The sequence below is a fragment of the Neopsephotus bourkii genome, unplaced genomic scaffold (assembly GCF_033783945.1).
Source record: "Neopsephotus bourkii isolate Nb327-2 ecotype Australia unplaced genomic scaffold, CSIRO-AGI_Nbou_v1 NB_1314, whole genome shotgun sequence".
In the NCBI taxonomy this organism is placed as follows: Eukaryota; Metazoa; Chordata; class Aves; order Psittaciformes; family Psittacidae; genus Neopsephotus; species Neopsephotus bourkii.
In genome coordinates this window covers 1,154,683-1,172,877 of record NW_026901795.1, presented here as the reverse complement: position 1 = coordinate 1,172,877, position 18,195 = coordinate 1,154,683, and the positions used below count along the sequence as shown (strand labels likewise).

The 18,195-nt window shown below is 43.1% G+C and overlaps 1 long non-coding RNA gene across 1 annotated transcript; it reads left to right on the top strand.

Annotated features, from left to right (window-relative positions):
- The first annotated feature begins 116 nt into the window (after nucleotides 1–116).
- Nucleotides 117–6,366, top strand: LOC133219119 (uncharacterized). The gene is made up of 2 exons (XR_009727354.1): nucleotides 117–506; nucleotides 1,850–6,366. It is a non-coding gene; the product is annotated as an uncharacterized LOC133219119 (long non-coding RNA).
- Nucleotides 6,367–18,195: the final 11,829 nt, after the last annotated feature.

The window sequence follows — 18,195 nt, the reverse complement described above, 5'->3', positions numbered from 1 at the left end:
GTTGTATAATGGTTATAAAATCCCATGGTAAGGCTTTATGAGCTTAATTATATACTTAACTGTGCTGTAGTGTCTACCATGAAGATGTAACCTTAAGAAGTGAGAATTTCAAGCAATGGTAACTTGAAATAGCCATGTAAAAGCTGCCTATCTGCCATTCTTTGAAGGGGTACAGAAATATGGCTTACATGCATAGAAATTAAATATTTTTAATTATGTTTTGTGTGGTTTGGAACAGAAAACTTATGGTGCATACTAACTTTCCCCTTTTTCCCATTCACTTTTCATGAAGAACCAAAGACTGATGGAAGAAAACACCTGCCTGAAGGAGCAGGTGCGGCAGATAGAGCAGTCCAGGCAACCAGTATCTGAGAAGATGCCTATTGCAGACCAGTTGTTCAAGGAAATGTCCAATTGCTTGTTTGACTTGAAAGCGCTGTGCAGTATTCTTACCCAGAGAGCTCAGGGCAAGGAGCCTAACCTTTCCTTACTGCTGGGAATCAGATGTAAGTGATGTTGGCATTCCGATGCTTAATAGTGTTTTGACGCAAAAGAGTAACTGTTTAGCTGAGTAGCGCTTGAACTTGCCAGCTGGACAGGCCAGGGTCCCCCTTTAATGCAACTGGAGCAGCTGGTTGTTGAACTGTATGCCTGGAGCACTCTAGAAAAGCTGGGCTTGTAGGGTACCTGGGCCATTAAATGCATATGGCTACAGAGGTCCTTGCCAAGTCAGGAGAGCTGGTAGCTGGCTCTTTATATGGCCCAGTCATGGATATCTTCACCCCCTAGAAAAGAATGTCATGTGGGCAAGTGTCCATCCCTCCGTCCTGAGACACACTGCAGTCACCCTGAGGGCTAATGGATGCTTTTTTGTCAAATGCGTTCTGCTCTATCAACTCTTTATGAGCGAGGTGAAGCATAAGGAGGCCTGTTGTGGCTATATCATGTGGGTTGTTTTTTTTTCCAAGCCTTTGGGGTCAAGTGGTAGGAATATACCTCCACTGTTGGAACATGTTCCTGTCTAGTTTGGGGTAGGGGTTGTCTGTGTGTTAGATAAGTTTAGCGCCAGGCAGCTTCACCTCCAGTACTATTAATGGCACATCTTGTATTCAGCACTTACTAAGCTGTTAAACTTAACCAAGGAAATGAGAAGCACGCCAGTCAGACAAAGCTTCAGCATAGTGACTTTGTTAGGTCTTTTCTTTTAACAAGCTCAATAGACAATTACATGGTGTCAACCTTAACATATCATATTCTATTGTTTCTGAATGTTAATTAGAATTAATAAGATGGTCCAGTTCAGCAGTGAATCTATCAGCAAGGTAGAAATGTAAAAGTACAGTGTCCTCTGCCACAAGAACTACTATATACCACATAGACTCATACATCTGCACTGTAGCCCCTTAAAGTACTGAGGAGTACAGCATATGCCCATCTCAAAGTCCCTGAAGCCATTGTCAGCCAGCAGGATGAATAGTTTGCAACATGCTTGTAGTACTGTCTTCCTCTTACATGGTCTCATTTCCGAAGCCCTCATATCCTTCTTTTCTAACCGGCCTTAGTAACTTCCAAAATTTCTATGAAATGGCAGTTCTACCCATTTTTTTCAGTGCTGTTGAGATCCATCAGACTTCAGAAAAGCGTGCTTTTCAGAGGAGCACTGATGGGCTCTGAATTGACTTACAAGTTCACATGGTACCATGTTTTGTTGGCTTTTCATCATACTAAAGCCCGGTTTGTCTTGATGTAATTAAAGTGGCCTACCCCTTATGTCAAAGGGGACTGACTAGTTGAAGCGTTCACAGAGTACAGTTGCTAGAGCTTTAACCTTGGGTGTTGTTTCTCGTAGCACTGAGCTGTTCAGCTGAAGAGAATGAAAATTACCACAGCACAGAAACCCTTTCAAAGAAGCTTTTGGACGTTTGTCAGTTACGAAAAGATATTGATGAATTAAGGACTATAATGTCGGACCGTTATGCTCAGGATATGGGGGACAATTGCATCACTCAATGACAACATTTCATCTAGTAGCAAATGACTTATTAAATGCTGCTGTGTGACAGGTCTTTGCATTTCTATTAAGGAGCCATATTGGAAGACTGCAAATAACGCCTCATGTGCATCTGTCTGAAGACTGTGCGTATTTAATCTCCGGAATCTGCTGGGGAGGGGAGAGTCATTGTTTGAACAGAGTGGTACAAACTACAAGAAACCTTTTCTCCAAACTACTGAATGTAGGAACAAGCTGTGAAGAATGATTCAGTTGGACACTGTTTCCTTCATTAAGGGTTCATTTTATTAGTTTACCTAATTTCTGGAATCAGAGCATCAAAACAGCCCTGCTGCTGCTACTCTCAGTCCTTTCCTTCATCAAAGGTTTGTATGGGATTATCTGTGTTCTGAAATTGGAGGAGAGTATCAAAGGACCTATAGCTGTGTGTGGGGAAGCCAGTCTTCTGCAGCTGCACTTCAGTCTAGGAGCTGCAATTGGAACAATCTGGAACGCTACAAAATGTAGTTGCTCTTCAAGTTGCATAAAAAATTTTATACAGGGAAGATGTTGGTTTTAGTAATGGATGACTAGCTTGTTTGTCCAAAAGCAGAAGACCCAAGTTTTAATTCCTTTATGCAAATGAAGTCCATAAAATACAGTGCTTTCTAATTATTACAAGCACTTTCACATTGCTGTAAGAAGTTTTGATAATGTGAAGTCTGTGGCAAACCCAGAGAAGCTGGAAGGCATGAAAATACAGCATAGTACGTGGCTGCTGGGGAAAAAGCCCACTGTACTTTGTGGTGTTTGTACCATGCTTATTTTTCCCTTAGGTCATCTCACTTTTAAAATGTGGGTGGTATGTGTTCCATCCCTGAAGGCCTCTGAGGTGGTTATGAACCACCTCAAACTGTTTTTTTACCACAGCTACAAAACAAATGTTTGGCACATGGCAAAATTAGGGCTCAAGACAGAATGTTCCCACTTAGCAGTATTAAGTATTCGGTTATCTGAGGACTGCAAAATTTTCCACATTGTCTGGGAATTCTTTATTTCTCCATTTATGTAGGAAGCAATTATATTTAAAAAATTAAGATCATGTTCCATAGTTTATTCAGTGAGTGTCACTTGGCAGTGCTGTTTCACTCCTCTGAGACAGATGACATTAAGGCTTCTGATTTCCTGGAACATTGCTGCAAGTTAGCTGCAAAGTTATGCATGCTGTAAAATAGTATTTAACTGAAGGAAACAGATACCTGCAAAGAGCAAAACCACTCTCAGATCACACTGTGTGTGAGCATCAGCTACAGATGTGGTATTAAAAGAAAGTTTCAAATGGCTAAGGTTCAAGTCAGTCAACTGACCCATAGTGTGGATAATGGCAGAAATCTCTTAGAAAGCTTAGCAATTAGAACAAAGAAAATTCTAGGGCAAGATTTTTACGGCAAAAGTGTTAATATCTTCAGTTTTCTGATTATATTTGTGTTAACAGGAAAAAAAAAAGGCATAGCAGTGTAGACCGGCTACCAGTTTTAACTTGGTGATGTTTTGCTTGCTTTTCATCGATGAACAGTTAATGGTTTTTTTATAATTTAGTGATTTGATTTTTTAGCTATATGGACTTATTTATTTGACAGTTTTCTCTATCCTGAAACATGGACTAATTTGTGGAAAAAAAAAAAAAGTGTTGTTATTTATGTTATTGCTACATGGTATTTTCAGCTAGATTAATGTGACTGGTTCAGCTCCTGTGAGCAGTAAAACAGCATCTAGATGAAATCTCAAGTGAAATTGCCTAGTGTGTCTACTTCAAGGTAAAAGAAACCCAGGCCATCTTATTTTAAATTTCTGTGCTCTTTCTGTAGGTTTCAAGGTGTGCTTTTATACTACTGCAAAACTGAAAACAAGGATCTTTCTTTGCACAAATGGGCTTGCACAGTTTCCTGTGCCTCTAACAGTACCGGCTTTTGTGAGTTGGGCCTCGGCTCGTTCCTTAGGTGTAGTTCATTGGTGGTGGTGGCCCTGCAGTGACATAGTAGTCTCCAGTTCATGGTACCTGTCTCATATCAGAATTCAACAATAGCATTACAGAGAATAAATTATAAGTGCTAGGGAGAGAGGCAACACCCAAGTTGCATGTTATTGTTTCCTTACATGGAAATGCTGTACCTATAAAAATTAACAAGCACCATATTTTTCTAAATTTGGTGGAAATAATGAGTTTAACAGAGCAGTTAGGGAGGAGCACAAGATTTCTTCGAGTCCCTTTGAACTTTTAAGCTGGTACCTTGGCTGGTGTGCCTCTACTGTCCCTCCACTTACATGGTGATACTGTACTGCAGAGTTGAGATCACTAATTTTAGATTTGCAAAGCACTTCAGGAACTTTTATGCTCTTCAAGTATTAGTTGGAAAGTCCCTCAGAAAGGAGGACCCATTTTAGTTGTAATACTTTTATTACAGTGCTCTAGTCTTGCACTGTCATATTTTTATTATGAACCCTGTAATTTTTATGTTGACTTTAGAGCACTTAATTTTAAAAAACCCTGAGTTTATCTGCCTCAGTCAAATAAAAGTAGGGAGCGAAAGGATGGATGTATGAGCCAAAGATGCAGACTACCAGTTGACTGTCTACAGTGATCCACTATTTTCCTTTGATTTCTTAAAATTTGGCCTGTTGTAGTAGTAGCAATTATTATATCTGCATCAGTTTATGGATGCCTCTAAATGGAATAAGCTTTGTCTAAGATATGCATGGTTGTTTAATTGGTTAAAATGTAGTGTGTGTGGTCTCATTCAGCGTATTTAATACAGAGTTGATTAACGAATGTTAACATTGGAATTGCTTAGATTTAGTCATGACAACTTCTTGCTGTAGCTATTAGACAATCTCAAGGGCTGAAAACCAACTGCTCATGAATGGATACTGTGCTGTTTTGGCTGTCAGCAAATGTGTACAGTAATGTTCTGTATAGTTTCAGATTGAATTTATACAATCCTTTAAAAGATATTTACAGTAACTACTGTATTCAAGAATGTATTTTGAAAAAGACTTGGAAAGTAACTGTCTTCGGACAAGCTATAGGTGATGCTATGTATTTATAGTATAGAAGTAACACGGCTCAGTTGTGTAAATATGATTTAGGTTGCTCGCCCCTGCTCTGCAGCTTCGTAGTGTGATAGTTGTGTGAAATTGTGGAGATTGCTGTAGCCATGCACTTGGGCTCCAGCATTTGAAACTGCTGGTGGCCATGAAGTCATTACAAGAGCTGAAATTTTGCCCATTTCACTTACAAAGGTTTCCTTCCTTTGCCTTTGTTGCCCACCTTTCATTTGAAATGGAGGCAGGGGAGGGATGACGTTTCCCTTGCACGATAAGAGCACAAGGAAAAGAAGCAAACCCCTTCCTCTGTGACCTGCTGTCCTAGCACAGGCAGCAACGGCAAGCTGCAGTCTCTCTGCAGGGGCATAATTTGCTCCAGTTTTCCTCGTCCTTATCAGTGATGTTACGCAGGTGGAGCTGGAACTATAATTGGGCTCTTCTCATTTATCCCAGAAGTTCTGTCATGAGTGGGAAAAACATCATCTGAGCTAATCTGCATTCTTAGACTGCAGACAAATCAGTGGTTGTTGTCTAAAGGGATGACGTCTTCTCATAGCTTATTAGCAATATTAATTCCACAGCTGCATACCTTTGTGCCTTTTTTTGCCTGAAGTGTATACTCCCCTTGAACTTTAGAGAAGTTATTAGGATGCTGATGACTGCACCTTGTTTTCTTCTTACTTGCCGATATTTTGTTCATAAGCTTTTGTAGTCAGAACTCTTGCATGATGTCTAGAAACAGAAGTACTTAAACTGGGTACTAGGTGTACACTTTAAATGTTAGGCTGGTTACAGTATGCAGCGTGAGCAGGAAACTCCAACCATAATGTGTTCATTTTGCGTATATAAATTGCAGTATGTCATTAGTTCAGTGGGGAGGAGCATCTGGAGCTATCTTTTAAAAGCACAGCTGACATATGTATTGGATCAGTCCCTGAAGACTGGTAGTTTTGTAAATTGGGTTCAATTTGTGAACCGCTCAGAATACCTCAATATGTAAATAGAGTTGTCATGACTTAATCACAATGTGTTCATTGTAAAAAGTAAAGGAGCCACTGGCTGGCTTAGCTTTAGGCTTGTTGTTCTTGCCTCTTTTTGTAATTTTTTTTAAAGTAGGGTTTACAGCTAGAATTTTGAATGCCAAAGTTCTATTTATTAAATAATAATAAAAGTTTTCATTGTTAATGACTGGTATTTTTCCACTGGAAATTGTTTGTTGATGTTTGGGATTTGTATCCACAGAGCAAAAATAAATTTTGTTACAAAACTGATTTCTTCGTGTTTCTCATTTGTCCAATAGCTGGCATGTGACAGAAATGACCAAAGCTGGACTAAGGGCAGGAGACAAGAAAGTAATCATGAAAGAGTTCCAAAAAGTCTTGGAAGCAAAACTACTGTTTCAGTGTAATGAAAGGGTTTTAGAGCAGAGGTCCTTGTCCCTGATGCTTTTATAGGGAGTTGGTTGCTGATTAAAGATGTTGCAGGTAGGAGTTTTTAAAAGACTAGTTTGGCACAGCATAATAAGTAGAAGTGTTATGAAAGCAAAGTTGATGAAAAATTCGTCAGTTTTGGAATAACATGGTAGCCCCAAAGCCAGTCACACAGGGCAAGAAATAAAATTGGGTGGTGAATTGAAACCAGCAGTGGGCCTGGTACCAGAAAAAAAAAGTGGTGAGCAGAAAGGACATGTGTTTTTAATTATTGATTTTCAGTTAGCACGGGTGGATGGCTGGTCAGACTGAGCAGTAGTTAAGACAGTCAGAAATCCCTGTTGCATGAAGTGCTGCAGGTCACTATAGTCCAACACAACCAAGCAAAATTGATTTCCCTTCCATGTCAAATTAGTGCAGTCTGAGGAAAAGTCAGAGGTTAGGGGTTGTAATCAATGTGACAGGAGTCTTCACAAGTGCCAAGTGAAGTGGGGTCACCCCAGGATGGTTTCTTCTGACAGCTCCTTGTGAGAGAGTGCAGATAGAGCTCGTTTGAAGCATTGAGTGCTGAAGGAGCTTTGCGTGTGGAGTGGTGTTCCCCTTGTCCCCATCTGTACTGCATCATGCAGAGCCACAAAAGTTGACACTATGTAGTCTTTTCAAAGACACAGGGAAGTTCATTCCAATTAGCTAATGCATTATATATGGTAGAGATCACTTGCATTTCTCCAGGCTTGTGACTGAACATTGAAAGATGGGCTTCTAACGCAATTAAAAACATTCTGTGCCCTGCATAAATGTATATAAAGGGTTGCACACATGCCAACTTTCCGTAAGATTTCTAAGGGTGACCTTTTGTGAACTGCCCAAAGTCAGGTTTAGGTTTCAAAGTATCATGATTAAAGCACTGCTAACAATAGTAGTGGTAGAAAATGTTCTGTTGCCTTTATGCCACAAACAAAATACAACTCCAAATGTGGATAAAAGTGAAATGTTGAGCACGAGCACTGCACGTAACACCATAGCGTCTTGAATGAGGACAACTTGCAACAGCTATATCTGCAGCAGATAGCCTACATTATGTAAATTAAGCAACTGCAGGATGTGCTAACAGCCCTGGGTCGTTTGTTTGGTAAATGAATGGGTTCAGTATACTTGGAGAACGGCCAAGTGGCAAGGGAAAGCATATACTGTTACCAATGATGTTTAATTACACTTTGGTACATGCATATTTCTCTTCCTACTTAGTGTGAGTTAAGCCCCCTTTTGGGGGCAGCTGTTGCTTTTCTTTTTCTTTTCTTGGTGTACAGGTGTGAATTCCATAGAGGTAAAGGCATGCCTCAAGTCCTGGAGTTGAAGCCTGCTTGGTTTGTGAGGAACCTGATAGGTTCACCTAATGCTTCATGGCTCTTTCATGAGCAGTTTGGCAGCTCCCCTGAAGAATGCGACCTGGAGGTATTAATAGAAAAGAAGACTGATTTACTGGTGTATACATCTGTGAAAGCATTTGCCTGGAGGAAGGCAAAAGGAAACCTTTGTCATGTTCTGGTTGAGAAAAATATATTGCTGAGCAAGTGAATTGCAACGCTGGAGGTTGTGGTAAGAGGCTTTTCTAACTGAAAACTCCTCAAGGGGGAACCAAATAGAATCAAAAAAGCTTGTCTCCTTTACACTAAAAGTGAGAATACAGGTAGTTCCTGGCTGCCCAGAGGTGCCACCCCCCTTCCCACCCCAGACCAAATGGGTTGTACTGAGCTTTGTGGTGGCCCAGGTGCCAAACTGGAGGGTACTGCAGAGCAGTGCTTTTGTCAGCTGGCATTGGAGTAAGGGCCCAGCCACACCCTGGCCTGGTGCAGGACTAGTTCCCCACTGCCCTGACTCCCAGGGCTGAGCTCTTCCTCCAGGGATCATGAGATGGCTCCAGTCACGATGCTCCAGAGTGGGCTGAGCCAGGAGCCAGATTTTCCTGGTTTCTCAAGAACCTGTCTTGCCTTTTCCAGCACCAGCGAGATGCAGCTCATTAAGGATGTGGGCTAGCTGTGAGACAGGTGCTGCAGCCAGTTGCTTCAGTCACAGAAGGCTTAAACCTTATCACTCCTGTGTTAAAACATGCTGGAGGAGACAGAGTGTGAGGCCACAATAGTCTTTTACCTGTTCCCAAGGCTGTTGTACTGAGCCAGCAGAGGAAAGTAGTTCAAAATGCATCTGCAACCGACCACTTTCTATGATGAGGCAACAGTTCTTTATCCTTATCAATTGTAATGATTTAAAGAAAAAAATCCCATCTTTAATAAATACATTTGAATAGGTTAAAACATGTTCTTTGCTATTGATCTTTGATGACAAATTAATTGCCATTCTTTTTTTCATGGCTGGTATTTGAGGCCTATTGTGGAGCAGGCATATCGCAGAAAACGATTTGCCTGAGATCTTTAAGCTAATGCAGTAATTGGAGCAAGGGAGTCATTGTATCTCTGTAATCATATCCACTTCCATTAATTTACCAAATTATTTCCTGAGGACTCTGCAATCACTTTGGGACTTTCTTTTAAAGCTTGGGTTTATGTTTCTAAGCACAGGGAACGGGTGCATTACAGCTGGGCTTGGGGCTGTCTACTTAGACGTGTCTGTTCACAAGAGCAAGTCAGTATGCCTTTCTAAGGCAGTTTGGGCAACGGGGCTTAATGGGCTGATGTATTTTCTAAGCTCCTACTATTTTTGATCTCATAGTGGCTAAATCAGACAATGCCAAATTCATTCACAGTTAACCTGAGGGGAAACCCAGTGATCAGAGTGAGTGATGACATGAACTTTTCCAGACGAGCTGTCTTTCCCCAGTGTGCAGACATTTGAGCTGTTCAAGAAGCTGGTCTTGTGTTGGTACATTTGAGCCTGGTGTTTTAAGGTGGCCCAAAAGCAATGCTGGTGCCTGTGGCAAGTCTGGAGCTGTGGGGCAGCCATGCAGCAGGACAGGATGTGCTGTTGGAGACCCTCTGTCTCACTGCATACAAACCCTAGCTGTGAGGCAGGTTCTGGAGCATAATACTTGCACACTGCTCCAGTTCACGAAAACCCCACTCAGGCACCATTGCAGGGCTCAAGCCTTGAGCACAGCCAACGAAAATCTTCATTTCAATTCAGCCTCTTGAAAGCTCCCAAGGAATTTTGAAACCAAGCTTTCTCTTCTAGGAGCTCAGCTATGCCACAGCATGTCGATGGCCATCACCCTTCCATTAATCCAGACAACACCTTGTTGTCCATTTCGTGCCAGAGCTGGGGTGGCAGGACCCTGTTTCTGGACCCTTCTTAGGGTGGTAACTCTGGTATGATAAATATGATTTACTGGCAAGTTAAAGCTACTAACCAGCCACCTCCCAGAAAAATAATCTTTGAAGTATCATAACAATGACCAGAGGATCATCACCCACAGCCTGCCTTTTGCCCCCTCATAGGAGCTCTGGGGAGAGAAAATAAAGGTTACAGCTGGGAGGTAGCTGGTGCAGGCAAACACAGCCCTGCAGGGAGCTCAGTGGTAGGAGGGAAAGCTGCAAAGGGGTTTGATTGATGTCATAATCTGGTCAGCCCCCAGCCATGCTTCATTATACAAGCCAGTGACAATCAGATCATTAGTTACATTATTGCCCACTGCCTCAGTGCCTGTGAAATTGCACAGATAAGTAATAGGATTTTTAAAGTTTAAATTATGGTTTGAAAATTTTAATTAAAAGCCAATTCTAATCAATCTGTTTCTAACAGCCTTTCCCTTGCCCTTATTTATAAAAATTAATTACTGCCATGAAGAGCCAGTGAGTGAGTGTATCCTGCTCCTGACCAGTGCCAGCTTCAGAGCCCAGGTTTGCTGCTGCCCAGGTGGCTATGAGCATGGACGCAGCCCAAATTGTGTGCAGTGGTGAAACCAGTCATGCAGGGCAGGTTAACAGCCTTCCTGGAGCTGGGCATGGCCCAACATGGTGTGAAAGTCATTTACACGAAAGAGTTTATTTGCTCAGGCCCTGGTGTCTCAGACATCCATTTGTGTCTTGGAGGAGCAGAAAACAGCTAGATCTGAAGCAATTTAAAAAGAAAACTATTCTGAAAGTGCTGTCATTTTCAAAAAGTCCCAAATATTCCCCAAAGTGCAGCTGCAGTGGCTATGAAGGTCAGCACACAAACTACCCCAAAGGGCTGAGAGAGCAGCTAACACCATGGGGGTCCCAAGCAGCTTAAAACTGGGTGTGTGCAGCCTGACTCCAAAATACACTGGGAATGTAAGAATAAATACAAAATGGATCCTTTTTTAAGAAAATTAACCCAAACTCATTGGCTAAAGTTTGCATTGACCTTCTCAAGGCTCATCACTGATCCCTGCGTGCGTAAACAAAATGAGACTTTGGCCTTAAAATACCTCATTTGGGAATTAAACTCTCTACAGCAGTTCTGGAGCCCAAAGCAGAAACACTTCCCCTGCCAGAGAGAAAGCAGCAATTCTAACTGAGGACTTTTCTTACCTGTAAAGAAAACCAAAAAGGATGCTACTATTGTTTCCCTCTAAGGGGACCTGGGTAGTGCATCCATCAGCAGGGCTGGTGTGGGTTTGAAAGAAGGAAATGATTTGTGTCCTGCCAAAAGCAGTCTTGTGTCCTTGCTGCCATTTACAGCCCCATTTACAGGCTGATGTTTGGGCTATAGCTTGAACATGGTTGAGAAGGCTATCTTATGCACATATTATGCACTCAGAGCCCACTTTGCAGCTTGGTTCCCTGCAGGGCTTGCATTATTTGTATGCTGTTAGTGCCTAGCCTAACATTTCTCCATAGTCACCTACAGCAGTCTGTGAGAAGTTCCTTGCACTGTGTGGCAAGGAATAGGGCATCAGGATGGACACCCAAACACAGAACAGGCAAGAGTAGAGGAGCTGGAAGGTCCACAGCAGGAGATAAGGAATAGGGAGAGGCCTTCACCCAGTGATAGATGGGTTGCACCACAGGCAAGCAGTCAAAGCTTACTTCTGCTGTGGGTGTCTGGAGACAAACCATTTCTGTGGCCATTCAGTCTCAACTGGTTGAAATGGGGATAAAAGGTGGTTTCATGGAGAGGCAGTCAGGAGCAGCAGCAGTGACATCTTCTGTGTGGTAGGTTTAGGGCTGCACACAGATGCCCAGAAAGCATTCCCCAAAATCTCACAGCACCATAGTACTATTATTTATATGCACATTAATCATAGATTCATAGAATAGTTAGGGTTGGAAAGGACCTTAAGATCATCAAGTTCCAACACCCTGCCATGGGCAGGGACACTTTGCTCTAAACCGTATTACCCAAGGCCTCGTCCAACCTGGCCTTGAACACTGCCAGGGATGGAGCATTCACAGCCTCCATGGGCAACCTATTCCAGTGCCTCACCATCCTAACAGGAAAGAATTTCCTCCTTATATCCAATCTAAACTTCCCCTGTTTAAGTTTTAACCCATTACCCCTTGTCCTATCACTACAGTCCCTAATGAAGAGTCCATCCCCAGCATCCCTCTAGGCCCCCTTCAGATACTGGAAGGCTGCTATGAGGTCTCCATGCAGCCTTCTCTTCTCCAGGCTGAACAGCCCCAACTTTCTCAGCCGATCTTCATGCACAACACAACACAGGTTCTGTTTAGTTATTATATAAACTGACCTAATAAAAATAAATTAATTAGCCCTGCACTTAGACATTCTAAATCTGACTCTTAAATGCATTTTGGATTGTTTTAGTGCACAGTGAAGACTTTGTTTCTTCTTCAAACAAACAGACAGGAAGACTGTCTGTGGCATGCCTGAAACGTGTTTCAGAGGCACCATGGCCTGGAAAATAGGCACAAAATGCCCAAATGTGGTGCTGCCTGTTCTGTTTGGAGTGAGCTGGACAGCTCTGGGCAAGTCACTCGTCTCAGTGCCTCTGTGTATGTTTGTGTCAAGTGGATATTACACAGGCTCCTTTGACAGGCTCCTTTGACAAGCCCCTTGACACCTCTGGATGAAAATTTCCATGAGAACTGAACAGAATCTCCTCTAATCAGCATTCACACGTGAGATTGTGTATGTGAGGTTGCGTGCTAAAATAATGAGTGGTTTTCAGTGTACCCACAGAACTGGGATACTGCATCCTCTGTCTTGAATCCCATACCACCCCATGGCAGTCAGTAACCTGGAAAGGAAAACTGTCTTGCTTCGAGAACTGAGATTAGTTGAGCTGCACAAAGCTAAATCCATTTACAACAGGAAAAAGGAAAGAAAAGAAAACCAATTGCAAGCTTTTAAAAGCTTACTAACTAGTACCCAGAGAGTCGAATTCAGCCAAAAAGTTATAGTTTCATTTACATACAGTGTGATTTCCCTGGATCCACAGGTACTACTGCAGGAAGACCTGAACTCTTTCTTTCCTGTAGAGCTAGCACAGAAAGCAAGTTTTGTTTCATCAAGTACCAGATCAACTTGTTAATTGCTGGATTCTCTGGGTTTGCTGGATTCCCCGTGGTAGGTTCTGCTGGCCACTGGTTGGAGATTATCACCCTGTGCCTGTACATTGCAGCAGCATTGCTGCCTCACGTGTTTGCAGACGGATGATTGAGAGAGTGGAAAAAGCTAGCACATCACTCAGGCATCTGGCTTTTTTGGGAAGTGATCCCTTGGGAAGTGAGTGCCACGGGAGAGCATCATTCAACATCGCAGGGCTGTGTGGAGCACTGTAGGCAGCTGACGCCTCCTTTGCTGGTCTCTGTTTCAGTATAACAGCCCTGAATTTACACAGCAGCAGCTCCCAGCACCACTCCCTTCCTGGTCCCTGGTGCTTCTTGTTCCCATTCTGCAGTGCTAGTAGCCCCCCTTCCAGCATCTCCTGGTGCTACTCACTGCTTCAGGCCTGGACCTGGGTGGTAAGCACCACTATGGGAGTGATGGCTGTTGCACATCAGCATTAGTCCATGATTTAATTCTCTTAATTGAAAGACCCATGCTCATATGTTCAGCAGCCTGTCGGTGCTTCAGGCTGTGCGTGTGCGATGTTAAATGGAAAATGAGCTCAAAAACATTATGAAAAACTTCAAAAGCTCAGGCACAGCTGTTTGATCCCTCGACAAACAGCCAACAGATTACACTCTTGTTTCCAGCCAGGAGAAGCAACACCAGAATTACAGAAATAATGTAGTTTCACAAGCAAACAGAGACTTGCAGCACTGATGAGGACAAACCATACAGAACAAAATGTACAAGATTAGTTTAAGTACAACTCCAGTATTGTGTCGATCGCAAGTGGTGTATTTATAGCGCTCTTTCTTTCAGATTATAAAGAAAATAGCAGTTGACTTTGTTCCCTTGCTTTGCACCTGAATGTCAGCAGCATGGGATCTTAACCACACTCCCATGGGAGCCTATGGGTCCTTCTATCTGCATATCTAACCCCATTTTAGGGACCAGTCTGTAGCTGTGGCAAAGGACTAATCCTCCTCCTGCTATAAGCTACATTTCCTACACTCTCCATGTAACTAGCTGCTGATGCACCTGAAGCAAATGCTCCCAGATGCAGGCGAGGCCTTGCTGCACAGAAGCACCACGTTCAATAGGGGCTTGTCCCAAGGTACACGCAACTGGCACCACTCATCTTACTCCAACAGCCACAGTAAAAATACATTCAGCCTTGACTCAAAGATTTTCATTATCACTTACAAAGCTTTTCCTAAGTGTTAACAACCCTCCTCTCACTCGTCACCGTTGCCGTACAAGGGAGCGCAGCAAAGCTTGAGTGCACATCCAGTGTCCCACCTCCTGTGGATCCTCCTTGGTTATAACTTGTGCACTGGGTATGCACCTCAGCTCGTTCATTGCCTCTACTGAGCTGCAGGAGCTCAGGGGACAGCAGAAGGGATACTTCACTCAGTTTGGCTTGAGTCAAAGAGTGGAAGGGACCTAGGAGAGCTCTTCTTGCCCATATCTTGCACAGACAAACCAAAGCAAGGGTTGAAGCTGATCCTGACTTAAATTCCTGTGCATCCTGCTTGCCTGCACCTTTTTCTTGTCCCATCAATTGCTCTCCATCCACTTGACATTTGCTAGCTGATGAATAATGTGTCTGACCTTCTTCAAAGGCAGATTTAACAGCACAACCCTTTGCAGGTACAGTATGCAGAGGCAAAAGGTGACACTCTCACCGTCCATTTTAAAAACATCCATTTGTCTCTGGCTGAAAGCAACATGGGCTCCATTCAAGTAACTGACTCTCCTTTACAGAGGGACAGCCTTCAGGAGCACAGCTACAGAAAGACTTACTAGCTCATATAGTGGCGGCCTGCATCTTCAGAGGTTTACTTTTGAATGCTTTTGGTTCAGCATTCAGCGACAGCACTCATCACTGGGCTGCTCAGTGAGGAGTCTGTCCTCACCGTGGACTACACTTGTACCAACGCTAGTTACAATGGTAAGGGCATGCAACTGCTGAGGAGGAAGAAGAAAACTTATTCTGCAAGTGAAATAGCAAGTTATTGTAAAAGAAACCCTGGAGAAATTACTATGAAGTCTTTAAGACTCCGCAACTGTTCTAACGCTGATAGCACTAAGCATCCTACCATGTGAAAAACAAGCAAGGCTCAGCCTTTGGCTCAACTGCTGGCTTTATTCCCAAGCTCCATTTCATAGCATAGGTGTGCTCACAGTACAGCCCTCAGGAGAAGAGATGGATTTCTGGTTTCTTTTCATTGGCAGCACAGACATAGCCGTAGACACGTCTTTGGGAATAATAACAATAGTAAGATTCTGTCTGCAGCCTTCAGGCTTCATTTCTGCTTTGTAATTTGAATACCCAACAGAACTGTTCAGAGGCCTGGACCCTACGGCAAGAAAAGGAGGGCTTGGATTACCATTTGTCTTTATTAGTGGTTTATCACCAGTCACTATATAATTACCAACAACATTTACCCTTGCAATGGGCACATAGGCTACATTATTAATGGAGTAAGGAATTAGATTCCTCCGTTAGCTGTGCTGTTTCTCTTGCAAAAACAAGAAAAGAAGTGTTTAAACCCATCTTTGAGTCCTAATTCATCTCAATAACTACAGCTGCAAAACAGTTTCCCCTAATGGCAAACATGGGTGCAGGAGGCCAGAACCCTGTGCCACTCTCAGGCTCCCACTGGTGTTTGGCACTGGCTTGCACAGGGGGAAACACACAACTACAGCTTCTTCACAGTGACACCAAATCAGCAGTTAAGAAAATCTGCCCTGCTCCTGCTGGGGATTTCTCTTGGCTGGAGATGGGAGACACAAGAGGTTTACACATCTTACCAAAACTTAGGTTCTTGTATAGAGGAGAACGGTCACAACTCAGTTCTTCGTAAGGAAGTACAGGAGCTACTAGGGGTGTTTGGCACCAATCACCGTCCATCTCCATCTCACCCCTTGGCCCACAGCTGGTTTTTGCAGGGATGTTCAAGGACCTACTGAAAAATTTCACATTTAATTACAGTAGGCTATTTATAAACCTGCTCTCCAAAGCAAGATGTGCAGGGAAGCAAATGAAAGGGGTAACTCCTGTTCCTGGAAGGGTTAAATCTCTTTTCCATTAAAACCCTGAAGACAAAGATTTAGAAAGAAGGCCACACAGGTGACTCTGGGGAAGGCAGGAGCTGGGCACCCCACTGGGGGCTTGCACAGCTGCTCATGCTGCCATGCTCCCCCCTACCTTGGGCTGAGGGGCAGAGCCCAGGTCCCTGACTGCACCACCACTGCTCTCCAGGAGACATTGTACCTGGCCATGAGGACACACTGCTTTCTCTTTTTGTTTCCAGGAGGGAGTGTGGAGAAGGGAACAGAAGCAGCTTGTCACCTGTATGCATAACACATACACAATTTTATAGTGAACACCGCTTCTCCCTCACTGAGTTTTTGACCCCTTTGGTGAGGCAGAGGATACAGAGGGATGGTGAAGGGCAGGAAGCTGTTCCTCCCATGGGGGCGAGCACAGTGCTCTGCTCTCAGAGTAAAAAAGAATAAAATTCAACATTTGTGCAGGATGACCCAAATTTCTCCTCTAAAATATGCATGAAGTTTTATTCTTTTTCCTTCCCCTGACAGATCATTGAAATTCAGAGCAATGGAGATGTCTGTAACCTGGCAGACACTCAGCCCATTTCATTCAAGGTACCCATAAAATATTTCACGCGCTAAGCATGGCTGTCACTACAAAGAGCAATTCCTACATAACCATAAAAGTTATTATGATAGCATTGACATTTATATATTATTTCACAATATATTTTTCTTCTTGCTAAAAGAAAAATCAAACAGCAGTACAAACAGCCTCATATGAAGTACCTAAGCCTTCACCCTGTAACTCGCTGACAAAACGTAATTCATTTGTGCTTCACAGCTGTGACGGACATTTCTGTTTTCAGCCACTACTTGGATAATCCTGCAGGTAGGGATGGGGTTTGCAGTTGCTCTCCTGCAGCAGGTGAGTGCAGAGACAGCCACCCCAATGCCAGCTCCCCTTCTGGACCTGGAAAACCTTGTCTCCTGCACCATACCCACAGCTCCTCCTGATCTTACCTAACCACTAGTTCACCTGGGAAACCAGGGTCAAGATGGAGTCAAACCCACTTTGACTCCATCAGAGTCAAAGGGAAGGTGTAACCCAGGTTTTCCAAGTCCAAAGCAAGCACTCTGGCACACACTTGTATGTTGTCACGGTGGAGGAGGAAACAGAGCAAAATGCATAATGCCAAGCCCTTGTGTCCCTGCTATGGAGCTAATCTGAAGACACTTTAACAGACGGACATTGTGAGGCCTCCAGCCAGGCAACTGGTCGTATCTACTTCCATAGCTAGGACAAGGTTAGTGGAAGGCATCTGAGAAACCACAGCTTCAGATTAAGTAGGTTCATGTCACTCCATCTATGGCCAGTGGGGACAATTATGCCCCTAACATGAAGCTTTCCATCACTCCTCACAGCCTTCAGGAGCTCCCACGTTTTTCCATGGATTACACACTTTCCCTAGGCAGCATCCACATTTTAAATCAATGGAGAGAGGAGCTTCAAACAGGTCTGAGTCCAGTCCCTCCGGATTCCGCACCCATGGTCAAAAAAGGCATCTAAAAATCCATTAGTTTTTAAACCTCGTTAGTTTTAAGCCTCGATGTAATTGAAATGCAAATCTCAGTGAAACATCTTGGCTAAACTAATGAGTTTCTCTTTCACTCACACAACGATGCCTTTCTTACAGAACAATTTGTTTGACAAAAAGCACACAGGCTCTGGAGACCTCAAAATCTACCAGCACTTAAGCTTATAAATGATAAAATTGCCACATCAAAACATGAGAAATTAATTGCTACTAACAGCAGGACTTGTCAGATTAAACTGTACATCTTTCAGAATAACGTAAATTGCTCCTTTAATGGACTTTTTTACACGGGGCACCATTGTAGCCATGACTTTAAGACCTCAAACGTTTGCAATAGCCTCAGAAAAAAACACACCAGAGCTGAAACAGTGTTTGGGACATCAGCGACTTGGTGAGATGGAGTCATTTTAAATGATGAACTTCCCATTATAAAGAGAACCAGAAACAGCAGATTATTTTGTTTTTTTTAACCCATTACACCAAAAGATTGAAGTGTCTGACTCACTCAATATCAGCTTTTCAAGAG